At 39.3% G+C, this 14,772-nt stretch overlaps 1 pseudogene; it reads left to right on the plus strand.

The window, feature by feature from the left end:
• The first annotated feature begins 7,438 nt into the window (after window positions 1-7,438).
• On the plus strand, window positions 7,439-13,632 carry LOC149213183 (polygalacturonate 4-alpha-galacturonosyltransferase-like; annotated as a pseudogene).
• Window positions 13,633-14,772: the final 1,140 nt, after the last annotated feature.

A 14,772-nucleotide genomic window follows, 5' to 3' on the forward strand; every position in this document is an offset into this window, starting at 1 on the left:
CGAGCACCGTGTCTATCTAGATTGGTTTCTCAGGAGCCTTTTAGCACCCATTGGAAAGGATGCCTCGTCCCATTTTCCTCAGACTAAGGAAGAACCTCTCCAAACCACTCTGAGATATGACATGATTTATGTGCAATCTAGTTCTATCTATACCGTCGTTCCAAACCTTCCCTGTTCTGGAGGTTCCAACACACTGGGGTAATCTCACGTTGCCGATGGTATCATTGGAACCTTTTCACATCCTTCACCATATACTCAACAAAGTTATGGACGTCCACAGGGGGGCACTAGTTCCTCCAACACTTATGCCCCTCCTCCTAGCAACATGTTTTCAGGGCCCCAACCTATCTACCAAACCATTTCTCCTCCTTATGAATAGTCAAGCACTAAAGCCCCTTAAGTATTAACACCGCAACCTCCCATGCAACCTCAGCCCCCGTAGTTACTACCCCCTTAGGGTCAAGTGTCTGCACAATAAAGTGCAACCAATCCCCAAAAATTGAAGAAAAATAATAAGGGGAAGGGTAACAATGGTTACAAGGGTAGCCAGTGTAATCCAGGTAATCAACCTAGTGAATCCCAGGGGAACCAACCTAACACCAACAACCAGCAATAGGGAAGCCAACCCAAGAAAAACAAGGCTATTCATATGAACAAGGCTTGTGCATGTTGTGGTGTACATGGACATTATACACATGACTGTCATATCTTACCCTAGATGCACCAAATGTGGGAAGCTCAAGCAACTTTTGGAGGTCAACAATTGCCTCAGAATCCTACACCATCTCAACCGACAATGCTTACAAATCCTTTCCATCAACATGGATTTGTTTCTTCTTAATCTCACCCAGGTCAAGCAGCCCACCCTCCCTAACTTTCTGGTCCTAGTGACTACTAGATCCTCATGATGAGCTCTGATGAGGTTAATCCCTCCAATATCAACTTGCAAACTTGATCGCGTCAATATGATAAGCCATCAACTTCATCTGCCACTGAGTCCAAAGCCAAAGCTTCTACTCAGCCTCTTATGACATCAAATGTTCCATTACAAATCCCTCAACCTAAAGTTGAGGCAACTCCTAAGATCCCAAAGGGACCATTATGCCTTAACATGGCTTCTAACTGAGTTGCCAATACATACAGTATAGTAGATGACTTGGAGCAATCACCTACTGCCATGTCGATGCTGGATGTACTCCAGTCATGCCCATCTTAAAAGAAGGCTCTAATAACTTCTTTGGGTGTAGTAGATCCCTATGAAAATCATTTGATTGTCTTCCCAGTCGATACATCAGAACATCCCCCATTGCCTTGCTCCGTTGCTTTCTAGGTACTAGTCCGAGTCCGTAATGTCATCATCTCTCGATGCATTACTAACGATGGTGCATCCACCTATGTGATGTCCACCATCACTTTGCATGCTAGGGACAAACACTCCTCCTAGCCTCTTAGCATGTACCGCAACTATCCAGTGACCCTTGCGGGCAAGAATGTCCATGTAATATTGAGGTTATTGATGCCCCTTTAGATTACAACATTCTCTTGGGTCGTATTTACACATATGCCATGTCAGCTATCGCATCTATAGCTTTTCGCAAGATGTTCTTCCCCCATGAAGGGAAGATCGTTACCATAGATCAGTAGAATTACCACGAGTTGGCATCTGTGACGTCCCCCGAGTCCATTATCTCATCAGTGTTAGATAAGAAGTCTTCAACTCCTCTCACTTGTGTTTCATTGAGAGTCTATAAAGATTCCTCATTATTGGGTTCTTTCCCTGGTCCTCCCCCTGTCATCTTATAGCCTAAATCTTTTAGTTTCACGAGCTGCACTCAAGCAGTCTGGTACATTCGATCCACAACAAGCTCCTCTGCACCATGCGGTTACCATCCTAGCCGAGCCATCCAGATCCACTTCCCAGAACCTCCTCCATTTGTGGATGCCTCTCCTATCTTACCCGAAGAACTGTTCCTCCAGGTATCAACCATCGAGGAGTTGTTCCACCGGGACATTACCTTGTAGGCTAGACACCTTTCTTATTTCCCCCTCCCACAATATTTTATGTCCCTATCATGTCTTCGTTGGTCCTTCCTAACATGACTTTAGGGATCCTCGTATGGTACATTGACCCACCTGAAAGCATTCTTCTTGGTCAGCTAAGACCTTATCATGCTCTGACCCTGGTTCAACTGGTCCCTATGGCCCCTACCACTACTTTAGTTGTATCACAACCTCAAGAGAAAATCACTCCTGTTGTGAAAGCATCTGGATAGGGTGGAAAAGCTAAGAGGAAAGAACCTAAGGACAAGGCTCCCCAACCTCCTCCAGTCCCCAAGGCCCCAAAGTCATCACCTCCATGTGCTTTTTGTAAAGCTGTGGGGCACATGACCAATACTTGTCCTGAGCTTCCTCATCTCAAACCTCTGGTTCATGAAATGTTCCCTGAGTCAAATATCCCTAAAGTCCATGTTAACTTACTGGGTCCACCCTAGAAACTCACAGCATTATGCAAAAATCACCCTTGTGCCCTGTGTGATCATCATGGTGACTACTCCCACTGTTTCCCTCATCTCAATGAATTTTGTGATTTCCCTAAGGCACTTCGCGAATACGAGACCACTCGTAATGGATCACCTTCTCCTCTTCATGTGGATTTTTGTACCAATAGTAAACCAGAATAGGGAGAATCTGGTCCCACCATTGTGATCCCTTCCTCAGATGCCAAGATGACAGATGCCAAGGGCCATATCCTTTACCTATCATCATCCTTGATTTCCACGTAAGCAATCCTTTCTGAGGTTTCTGAGCACACTTCTATTCAACCTCTTTCGATAGAATCCCAAGTCTCAACATACATAGATCCTTCATCTACTATCTCATCGTCTACCATTCCATATGATGCGTATGTGAACCTTCTTTCTCAGATTGACACCCTAGGTACCGCACTGCATGATGTAGTCAATATTCATCTCATCCGCTCATCTTCCATTTTGATGAGGACATCATGGAAGCTATTTCTACCCCTAATTACCCTTGCACTTAGGCAAGGGGTAATATTTTTTGGAGGATTCTAAAGGCCATTTCCTTCCTAATAATCCCAATGTAATCTACCTAAAGAAATTCTTCTCATAGCTTATCTATTTGATTTGTATATCTTTATTTCTATCATGAAGTTAGGTAGGATGCATCATCTCATTTGTCGTCTTTTGTACCTTTCATATGGATCCATCATCCACACCATATATCGGTCATGTTGATGGTGCAAGTCGCTTCTCTAGGAATATAGTCTCAACAACCTGGGCCATTTTTACCCCCTTCCATACATTAATCCTTTCAAACGACGTGTACATTGGATCTGCCACTAATAACTAGGCCGAATATGATGCAGTGATAGGTTTGTTAGTCGGTTCCCTTTCTCATCGCATCCTTCATCTTCATGTCCATTTATATTCCTTGCTACTTGTCATGCAATTGAATGGTGTGTATCATGTGCATAACCAAGTCATATTTATAAAATATTTGCGTGTTAAGCTATTGGTACATGAATTTGAAACCATTACTTTTAGTTAAGTTCCTAGAGCCCAAAATAACTATGTAGATATCATTGAAAATAACATTCTAGATTGGCATTTATCACATGTATATGACAGAAGACAACCATAAACAAAACACATGGTAAACCATCATCGTCATATAAAAATGCATAATCATATTATGTATCATATAACTGTTAAGAGCTCATAGCTCTAAATACATCTGACATGCCCATAACATGTTACAAAAATCAAAATCAAAGGGACCCACATGTACCAATATCTAGTCACTATTTGAAGGATCACGTACCAATATCTAGTCACTATCTGATAATCACCCTATAAGTGACCTCAGTTGAAGATTTATTAAACAAAAGGTATTACAAACTCATGTGCTGGTGTGTGTTCTGTGTTATTTAAGCAATGGATCGATCAGATTGCCAATACACAAAAAATAAGTGGAAAGACAGCAGAGAAATATAGTAAGCAACACAAAGACACAAGAATTTTTAATAAGGAGTTCACCCTATTCTCTAGGGCCACGTCTCTGGTCCAGCTTTCAGTGGTGGCATTGTTTTATTGTGTCTTTAAGCAAAGAATTACAAATACAGGGACTTAATATGAGTTCTCCTAAAGCAGGTTTTGCTTGGCAAGGTGGTTCTTGGACTCCCCAAGCCACTCAGAGTACACCGACTCTTGTTCTTCCTACCAGCTCTGTGACCCTCGATCTACAGTGGAAAGAGCCAACTGTGAAGCTCAATCCAGACAGATTCCTCTATAGGAAGGCTTGAATCTTCAATCTCTCTGGTGCTTGATGCTACCTGTGGTCAGCTCGGCCCTCTATCTCTTCTGCTCGGCTTTACTGCTCTTTGTGTTTAGTGCTCCTCTCAGGGTTCACTGTTCACTATATCTCTTGGTCACTTGGACTCTTTCTGTTCTTCCCTTAGTTTGACCGTCTCTGTTCATGGCTTTAGCCATTCGATTCCTGTGCCTGTTCGGTTCCTTTCCCACCTACGTCGACTCAACTTCTGCAGCTGCGCTTGGAGTTCCCTATTCGGCATCAGCATGAACATTCAGGAAGTGGCCACGTGCCTCCGTTTAATTTGTGCCAGCATGCTTCATCGATTCGTTTCTTCCGTTATGTCACAGACACGTTCTTTCTCCACCGTGGCAATCAACGGATTCCAAATCCCTCTAAATTGCAGCTTAATTCCCTGTCAATTATGCTTCCTTCTATCGGGTGCAATCTCAGCCATCCAATCTGGGCTACTCCAGATCCAACGTCATACGCACGTCGAGCGCGGTTGACTTGCTCGACCGATAGCATATGATCGCGGTGGTTTTTCTCTCACCTCTGCTGCCATGTGTCGATTGCTGAGTGGGATCACTCCGCTCTCCTCCAAAATCTCTTACTGTTCAAGGGCACCCCAATCAATACTGTTGGTTTTCCAAAGTGCGGGTCCTGCCTTTGGTCCTTTAGCACTTTTTGCTTTCCACCTGCGGTTCTCTGGCTCCCAACGTGACCGAGTGCTTAAGCCATTCCACTTCTGCCCTGTTTTCCTAGCAATGTCGCTAATCGCACATCAAAATCGCTTCCTTTTCCCGATCCGGGGCTCCCAGGGGCTATTTTGACCTCTTGCATAGTCTCTGTGGGCCTTGTTCAGCGCACTTTGACCGAGGTCCTCGTCGTTCCACGTTGGCAGCCATTGCCACTTGTTCAAGGCGTTTCTAATCACTGTTTTGGAATTTTCAGAGATTTGGTCAACTTGATACAGTCAAGGCTCTTGACTGTGGATCCGATTCGAATCATGGCCTCCCTACTAAACAAGCTTTTGGACCACCAAAAGTTGGTTTTCTTCAAGCGTCGACTAAGTGAGGAAACTACTGTCTCACTTGTCCAATCTCGATCCATTTTGCACTGCTTGGCTTCAAACCCTTAAGCCCAATCCTGAGGTATTCTACTTGTCCACTGCGTGTCATCCTTACCTTTCTGTCCAGCACTATATCTTCCTGCTTCAGATATGATTTTATATAAACTTGCGATAGAGAAGGAATTCTGAGTGAGACACTATCTCCAAACCAAATTCAATTCAAGGGTGATTTCATAATAGAAGATTTGGTCCTAAGGCAACCAAAGCTTATTGGCTATAGTCATGAAAAAAGGCCTTATATATAGATCATTTGACCAACAATTTGACAGAAAGCTCTATCCTAGAGATGCTTGACTGATGAGGCCTTGATCTCATTTCCTTTCTGGGATCTGCAACCTAGAATTTTGCAGTAGGATTTTCAGTGCTTCACGATGACTGATCTTTGAAGAGGAAGGAGGCCAGTGTTGTCAGAAAACTTCTTGCGATTTCTTTCTTCCTTTCTTGGGCTTGCCCTCACCTTAGCTCTGATACCTTGCCCTCACCTTAACTTTGATGCCATTCTGGCGGGGCATGCTAAACATGACAACAATAGAGGTAAGAAGTTGTAGATTCTTGTGTTATCTGTCTTTTATCTTCTAGAACATCATATGTTTTATTGCCAATTTCTGCTAAATTTAAAATTGACATACCGATCTGAGAAGAGGGTTTGCAATGCTAATAACCTCTTCTTCAGTCCATGTTGGCACATTCGAGTCTTGTTAAAGGACCAATTGTTTCTTGTGCAAAATTTGAAGTAGATGGCAACATACAACATGTTTTCTAAGAATCAAAACAACGTATATAAGTGTTATGACATTAATCCAACACTATGTTTATAAACCAGTTCGTACTAATGGACACAGGATGTGTAAAAAGTATTCTTTAAAAAAAAATTTCTCTGTCGGCTAGTTGAAATCTACATCCTTACTCCTATCTTGAAGAAAGGGTACTTGCTTCCCTTTCAGTTCATAAGTATATGAAAACCCAGTTTTGTAAGCACCCATAACCATGAATATTATACCAACTCCCTATGTTTAGTGCATCAATAATGTAAGTGTAACACTCATCCACGTAGCAGTCATAAGGCATTTAGGTAAGGTTTTACTAACACTGGCATCCCAAGCCATTAAGATCTATCCATGGCCTCAAAATGATGTATTTCCTTTACTCAACAAAACACTCATCATTTCTCTCCCCCAATCACCAATTTTTTTTCTCTTCATTCTAAATGAGAAATCAATCAACAAGTCACCATTTTAAATGTTAGATCACAATATGTTTAGCTTCTCTCTTGTGCTTACACTCTAGTATTCTCACAGCTTCAGAATCGCGAATCTTAAACGAAGTCTCATGATGTGCATTCAAGGAAGCATAATTCACCCTTTCTTTGCATCAAATTACCCCCCTAGCATTCCCTTTACCTTTACATGCCTCAATGCAAGGCAGGCCAAGTCGATACCTGCTCAGTTAAATTAGTAAGCTGAGGGGTGTCATATATACCCAACACTGCCTGCGTGTTCCTCCTCTTCCTATGTCGTAGTGTATGAACAGATAGCTAGACTGGCGAGGATCCCCATTAATAATAACATCTATGCTGGCATTTGAATCCAAATGACGTGTTTCCCTTAATTATATGTTTTGTTTTTTTAACAAAAAAGGCTAACAGAGATAGAGACCCTCAAATCTGTCTACTTTCGACTCCTATGCCCATTTTCATCTAGTTTTTTACCATGTCAGTGTCCCTTTCTTTCTCAAAACTGCACGAAATCAATTGATCTATCCATTTCGTAATGCCTTTGGTAAACTTTTCTATCAAATGCTCTAAAGTATATATGAGATCTAAGGGTTTTTTCGGTTGTTGCTGACTTCATATTTTTCTGCTAACCATGATATGGGTTTGATGTAGAGGATTATGATTAAGTAAGGGTTGCATTACTCAATGTCTGTTTAGGATGAGGAGAAGGAGAAATGTGGTGTTAGGGTTGAGAGCTAAAGATGCCTGTGAAAAGAGGAGGTGTGTGGAATGGAGGGTGGCAGGGCTACCAACACGATAGAAATGGAGGATGGGGAGGTCGGGCTTTTCATCATCGAATAGCTATGGTGGGATTCCTTGTTATCTTTGTGGTCATGCCATTGGTTTTTCTGGAAGCTAGGTTTCGTCACTCCATATCTACATCTATAACTGGTAAGCTTCTTCCTTCCCTCCTCCCTCGCTAGTAAGCTTCTTCCTACCCTCCTCCCTCACTGGCAAGCTTCTTCCTGCCCTCCTCCCTTGTCAGGTTGCTTCTATCTCTTTTTTTGGGGTGGGTCTACATTTAATTTATCTTTGTTGGCAAGCATGCCCTTTCTTAATCTGGTAGTATTACAATGAAGTGTAGACTTCTTACAAAATTCAAGTAAGATCTCCATTATAATGAAGTGTAGTCATCTTATACTATTTTAGAAAGATCCCTTTCATTGAGAAACCATTGAACAATGTATTTATTTGATCTGAGCCTTGGCGAGGAATTATCATCACCCCCAGTTAACCATTGAACCAAGACCCCATGGACCTGCTTCGAAATTTGATTTGCCTTCATCACCCCCAGTTAACCATTGAACCAAAACCCCATGGACCTGCTTTGGAATTTGATTTTCCTTTTAGCTTTTTCATGGGATCTGAAGGCGTAGATGTTATCAAAATTAATTTCCTTGCTTATTGTCAAAATTTTAGCACCTCTAACATTTTTCTAGACATTTTGTGAGTTTTCTTTATAGGTTTCCTTTCATTTGATCTATGTCAAGCTATGAACGCCATCTCTATATTAACACGGTACAATACCTACCAGGAGAAAGATTCAAAGTTTGTACCTCTCTCATGCAAGAGCAAAGGTTTTACCAACTGCCCCTAGAGTAATTACCCTTGCCAAAGATAATGAAACCATTCATCCCGATAGCAAGAAATAACAATGCACTTTCCATTTTTTAACAAAGGGAAATGCATATGACTGGTAAATTCGTTGGGAAACTGCTTGGTGAATTCGCTGGGCACTCCTCATTCTAAGCAGGATGGTACTAAGTGTGCGCTGGATTCTGCATAAGCTGGATGGGTATTATAAAAATATATTTGTTAAGAGTTCATTTCAACACCTTACTCATGGGAATTGAATCTTTTGGGAATTGAATTTGGGTGGGAAGTGTAACAATCATTCTTCCCGTCCCCTCATTATCCAATACAGGCCCACTTTTCATCCATAAAGCTAAATCCACTTCTCATCAGTCAAGCTAAAACCAGTTCTGATCCACCCAACCTAGACCCAATTCATAACGACAATCTTGTTCACCAGCTACTTTCTACTATACATATCATTTTCACATTATTCCCACAGTGTTCACAGCACGTTGGCCAAAAAAAATGATAGATATTATACACACCATTTTATTATTCATGTGTAATGAAATCTCGATCTTAGCATATCCATGATAGCAAAGCAACCCCATTTTTAGTGTTTCAGTATTTTTATAGATATTCTTCTCCATCAAGTCTTTCTACCTGACCTTTTATGCGTTGTTTGTCATTTAAAAAAACAGGGCACAACTTCTCAGGAGATGGATCTATTAGAATTGTATTCTCTTTCCACATCTTGAAAACCAATTCTATTTTTCTATGGCCTTTTTTTTCTTTTTCAGGATCTGGGCAATGCACTTGCACTTACGTTAGTATAATCCTAGAAAATAAATAGTGTCCCTAAACTGAAATTTAATCAACTTGAGTGGATCGAAATAGAGAGGAATTATTGAGGATATTGGAGCTCTGTCATATGTTTAAAATCACTCTTGTCTATTTGTTTGTGGTGTTCATAGGAACAGGCAGATGACTGGAGAAAGCAGAGTTTAACAAAGAGCATTGACTCTCTCTTCCCAAAGGAGGCAAGTATAAGAAACCTGCTGTATTTGGATATCTTAAATTTGTTTTCTCCCCTATTGAGCATAGAATTGAAAATAAATTTTATTTACTAGGCAGGTGATTGATGTCATAACAGCTAACAGAGAGGACTCGGGAACTATAAGCTTGAATATTGTTGGACGAAATGATTTATCTTCCTCATGGGTATTAGAAAAGCCCTCCGAAGTAAACCAAAGGGATATTACTAACTCTGAGGTACGATTGGCGAAGATTTTGGTTATTTTCTCTACTGAACATGTAAGGAAACCTACGTGATGATGATCTATGTAGTTGAGTAGGGTTGTATTAAGCAGGAAGTGAAAACTGACATTGGCAGGGGTGCTTCTCTATTTCTAATGGTGTACATCAAGCAGAGGCAAACGACTTCTGGAGACAGCTTAGAAAAGTTACATTCGCAACAAGATGGTGTGATCTTCAATGAAGAAGGAAAGGAAAATCCTAAGGGGGGTAAAATGAATGATGAGGTGTAGAAAAAAGCTTCCATTGACGAAGAACTTCTTATGAGGTTTCAAGAGGTTAACATAGGAAGTGAACATCGAGACGTCAAAGAGAATGATCTTGATGGTAAGTTTTGATTTTCCCTAGTTAATTGGTCTATGATGTTGGTAGCCTACTGTAAGGTAATGTCTCTAGTCAAACTCTTAGGACAATTGTTGTTGTAATGGAAACCATTTGCAGCTCGAAGGAAGTCCAACAAAAGTTTTGCGGAGGGTAAAATTCTTTACTGCACTAGATCACTACCTTTTGTTCTCATGGAAAAGGGAATTGTTATATTATTTTCCAAAATCCTTTTTGAATGTTACTTCTCCAATAGAAAAAATTTATATATCTTAGATTTTAGCATAGTATGCTTTAATTTATAGTAGTTTAATGCTTACAGCAATTGAGACAAAAGGCGAGGGAGGAAAGGTCAACAAATTTGATTCAATAGGATGAATAAAAACGAGTTGAGATTGAAAACATAGCAATTAAATGTTCCAAGGAGGTAGATTTTGTTGTCCTAGGAAAATATAGCATTTGGAGGTAGGAGAATGAGAACGAGAATTCTGACTCCACCGTTAGATTGATGTGAAACCAACTGATCATGGCTAGGGTGTATTCAAGCATTTCCCAGGCTAGGATTAATCTTGATTTATACCATGAATTGATGCTTCGTATTAAAGAATGTCAGTGTACATTGGGTGAGGCTAATGCAGATTCTGATCTACCTCAAAGGTAATAGTTTTCGCATTGGCTGCTTCTAAATCAAGAGTAGTAAGTGCTTCCATTTGCATTTGGTGTTCATATACTTTGTTTCTTTTAATGTTGCAGTCTGTGTGTCAATCTTTCTACTTTTCATTCTCTTTTTCATGGCCGATAATTGATATGAATGTTTCAGTGCTGCTGAGAAGATCAAGGCTATGGGTCATGTCCTATCCAAGGCTAGAGAACAATTTTATGACTGTGCGACAATAACAAAGAAGTTGCGAGCCATGCTTCAGTCTGCAGACGAGCAAGTAAGGATCTTGAAAAAGCAAAGTACATCTTTAAGTCAGCTGGCAGAAAAGACTATTCCCAAGGGCCTACACTATCTGTTCATGCGATTGACCATGGATTATTACTTGCCTTCCCTTGAAAAGTGAAATCTCCTAAAAAGGACAAGTTGGAGGATCCAACTCTTTATCACTATGCATTATTTTCTGACAATGTATTCGCTGCATCTGTGGTTGTAAATTCAACTGTCATGAATGCTAAGGTGAAGTGTTATTAGTTTAAAATACTCTAAAGTTTGGAAGTCCAATAGTTTTGCTGCATTTTACATTTAATATTTGGATCTCATTGTAGGTGATTTACTTGTGTTTGCAGGAATCTCAAAAACATGTATTTCATCTCATCACAGACAAGTTAAATTTTGGGGCCATGAAAATGTGGTTTTTACTTAATCACCCAAGGAAAGCTGCGATACATGTAGAAAATGTTGATGATTTTAAATGGATCAATTCCTCCTATTGCCCTGTGCTTCACCAACTTGAATCCGCAGCTATGAAAGAGTATTATTTCAAGGCAGATCACTCAACTACACTCTCAACACGTTCCTCCAATTTGAAATATATAAATCCAAACTATTTATCCATGCTAAATCATATTCGTTTCTATCTTCCACAAGTTTATCCCAAAATGGAAAAGATCCTTTTCTTGGATGATGATATTGTGTTGGAGAAAGATTTGACCCCATTGTGGTCAGTAGATCTTCATGGAAAGGTTAATGGTTCAGTGGAAACTTGTGGAGAAAGCTTTCGCCGGTTTGACAAATATCTTAATTTTTCCAATCTTCACATAGCCAAGCACTTTGATCCTAATTCTTATGGTTGGGCATATGGGATGAATGTATTTCATCTCAAAGAATGGAAGAAACAAGATTTAACTAGAATATATCACAAGTGGAAAAACATGGTAAGTGTGGAGTGTGGTTTATTTATGTTAATTCCTATGATACTTACTTCAAAGTATTTGAAGTAAATCTGAAGTAATTAGCTAGAAAACTTAATGGGTTTTTCTTTGCTCTATTCCTAAGTTTTTATTTTATTGTATGTCAGAATGAGGATAGAGTGTTGTGGAAGCTTGGAACACTACCCCCTAGATTTTCGCATTGGCTGCTTCTAAATCAAGAGTAGTAAGTGTTTCCATTTGCATTTGGTGTTCATATCCTTTGTTTCTTTTAAAGATGCAGTTTGTTTGTTAATCTTTCTGCTTTTCATTCTCTTTTTCATGACCAATAATTGATATGAATGTTTCAGTGCACCTAAGAAGATCAAGGCTATGGATCATGTCCTATACAAGGATAGAGAACAATTTTATGGCTGTGCGATAGTAACAATGAAGTTGCAAGCCATGCTTCAGTTTGCAGACAAGCAAGGACCTTGGAAAAGCAAAGCAAACTTTTAAGTCAGGTGGCAACAAAGTCTGTTCCCAAGGGCTTGCACTGTCTGTCCATGGGATTGACCATAGATTATTACTTTCTTCCTCTTGAAAAGCAATAATTTGCTAAAAAGGACAAGTTCGAGGATCTGACTCTTTATCACTATGCATTATTTTTTGATAATATATTGGTTGCATCTATGGTTGTTAATTCAACTATCATGAATGCTAAGGTGAAGTGTTATTAATTTAAATTACTCTAAAGTTTGGAAGTCCAATAGTTTTACTGCATTTTACATTTAATATTTGGATTTCATTGTAGGTGATTTACTTGTGTTTGCAGGAATCTGAGAAACATGTATTTCATCTCATCATAGACAAGTTAAATTTTGCGGCCATGAAAATGTGGTTTTTATTTAATCGCCCAGGGAAAGTTGTGATACATGTAGAAAATGTTGATGATTTTAAATGGCTCAATTCCTCCTATTTCCCTGTGCTTTGCCAACTTGAATCTGCATCTATGAAAGAGTATTATTTCAAGGAAGATCACTCGACTACACTCTCAGCACGTTCCTCCAATTTGAAATATATAAATCCAAAATATTTATCCATGTTAAATCATCTTCGTTTCTATCTTCCACAAGTTTATCCCAAAATGGACAAGATCCTTTTCTTGGATGGTGATATTGTGGTGTAGAAAGATTTGACGCCCTTGTGGTCACTAGATCTTCATTGAAAGGATAATGGTTCAGTGGAAACTTGTGGAGAAAGCTTTCCCCGGTTTGACAAATACCTTAATTTTTCCAATATGCACATAGCCAGGCACTTTGATCCTAATTCTTGTGGTTGGGCATATCGGATGAATGTATTTGATCTCAAAGAATGGGAGAAACAAGATATAATTGGAATATATCACAAGTGGTAGAACACGGTAAGTGTGTAGTGTGGTTTGTTTATGTTAATTCCTGTGATGCTTACTTTAAAGTATTTGAAGTAAATCTAAAGTAATTAGCTAGAAAACTTAATGGGTTATTCTTTGTTCGATTTCTAAGGTTTTCTTTTATTGTATGTCAGAATGATAGAGTGTTGTGGAAGCTTGGAACACTACCCCCTGGATTGAATGTTTTATGGCTTGACCCATCCTTTGGACAAGTCTTGGCATGTGCTAGGTTTAGGATATAATCCTAGCATGGACTGTTTAGAGATTGACAATGCAGCTGTTGTTAATTACAATGGGAACATGAAACCTTGGTTAGAGCTGGCAATGATGAAGTGCAGGCCTTACTAGACGAAATATATAAAATATGATCATCCTTTCTTACAACAGTGCAATATAAATGAATAGTTATGACCTTAATATTCATACTGCAATGGATTGTCAAATGGAAAGTGTAAAGGCCCTAAATTTTGTTTGATAATTCATTCTAATTCATTTGTTTTTGGAGTTCCACAGAAGGTTTCCAGTTTATGGCTTAATGAGTCAGGTTTTTGGAGGTGCAGTGGCCTAGCCAAGCTTAAGATTTACAATTTTTATGTCCTCATTGCATTCCTTCATAGTTGGAAGTAAACTCCTATATATGTATTCTTTTCTTTGTTAGTTAATATTTCTCTTTCATTAAGTAATTACACAAATTGTCCTTCCAAGAACACAAAGAAGTACGAGACACAGAGATTTAGGCTTTCAACCCAGGGCAAAACCTCTCAATATGGGAAATGTAAAGGCCCTAGATTTTCGTTGAAAATTCATTCTAATTCATCTATTTTTGGAGTTCCACAGAAGGTTTCTAGTTTATGGCTTAATGAGTCAGTTTTTTGGAGGTGCAGTGGCCTAGCCAAGTTTAAGATTTACAAATTTTATGTCCTCATTGCATTCCTTCATAGTTGGAAGTAAACTCCTATATAAGTATTCTTTTCTTTGTTAGTTAATATTTCTATTTCAATAAGTAATTACACAAATTTTCCTTCCAAGAACACAAAGAAGTACGAGACACATAGATTTAGGCTTTCAACCCAGGGCAAAACCTCTCAATAGGGGAAATCCCAACAATCCTCCTCTTATTGAATTTATTCAAAATGAGATATCCAACACAAGACCAAAGAGTCCCTCCAAGTCAGCCCTCCTCTTAAAGTCAAGGTCAATAGTTGAGTCTCTGCCTAGTCAAAGTTAGAAGCAACTTCTGAATTTATGTCCTTATTACAGGTTTAGTCTCTTGTTATAATGCACTAACTTCCAGTTTAGACTCTTTGCCTTCTATTAGTGATCTTTCACTACTATAGCAAAACCTTGACTCTTTACCATAGATATTCAGATCTTGCTACAAATAGATAGCTTTAGATTGAGTTTCGGCTTAGTCACAGACTTTGGTTTCTTCAAGTGTTGTAAACTTCTTTTTATCCTCAGTTTTTCTTCTCTCGTTGGATTACAGACTTTGAGCTTTTTCACCTTCTTTGTTTCTACGCAAAAGAGGTCTAATATAGGCTAAAA

This window comes from Pinus tabuliformis, chromosome 1_1, assembly GCF_031772625.1.
Source record: "Pinus tabuliformis cultivar Carrire ecotype Pingquan chromosome 1_1, CPIR1, whole genome shotgun sequence".
Lineage (NCBI taxonomy): Eukaryota > Viridiplantae > Streptophyta > Pinopsida > Pinales > Pinaceae > Pinus > Pinus tabuliformis.